Source organism: Orycteropus afer, unplaced genomic scaffold (genome assembly GCF_000298275.1).
Source record: "Orycteropus afer afer isolate SDZICR_OR568_19922 unplaced genomic scaffold, OryAfe1.0 scaffold00254, whole genome shotgun sequence".
In the NCBI taxonomy this organism is placed as follows: Eukaryota; Metazoa; Chordata; class Mammalia; order Tubulidentata; family Orycteropodidae; genus Orycteropus; species Orycteropus afer.
The window spans coordinates 5,075,229-5,075,781 of record NW_006921841.1 but is presented as its reverse complement, the minus strand read 5'-3'; the positions used below and the strand labels follow the sequence as shown (position 1 = coordinate 5,075,781).

The 553-nt window shown below is 39.6% G+C and overlaps 1 protein-coding gene across 1 annotated transcript in view; it reads right to left on the bottom strand.

Annotated features, from left to right (window-relative positions):
- Positions 1–553, bottom strand: part of CCDC91 (coiled-coil domain containing 91) — a 384,586-nt gene that overhangs the window by 7,484 nt on the left and 376,549 nt on the right. The window lies entirely within an intron of this gene.

The window sequence follows — 553 nt, the reverse complement described above, 5'->3', positions numbered from 1 at the left end:
AGTAAAATGAGCTTACAAGATTGTAAACAGGGAACCAGAGACATCAATTGGCAAGTGAGGACAACTACAAACAAAAAGAGGGAAAATACTGTGTATTTACAGAACTTCTAAATGGTGAGGAAGTTAAGAGAGTTGCAAGATAAAATGGACTGTTACATTATGCAGAGTGCCATAAGTCAATCACAAAAGGACAAATATTGTATTAGTCCGTTACTGTAAAAGTTAAGGAAAGGTTTATCTATGGAAGGAAATTTTCTTTGTTGGTTACCAGGGGTGGAGGGGAGGGGAGGGAAGGCTGTTAGATAGACAGAGATAAGTATTGATTTGGGTGAAGAGTGTCCAATATGACACCAATTAGGATGAGAAAGACATAGAGAGGGACATGGAAGGTACAGACAAGAAATATGAACCCTTTTGCATATACAGTACTGTGTTGTCAGTGAAGGCAAACATGGGTACATGGGTGGATAGATGGGTGGACAGGCTAAACGATTAGGCATGTGTATGAAATGGGGAGGGTATTCAAGAACATATATAGGGTTGGCAGACAATG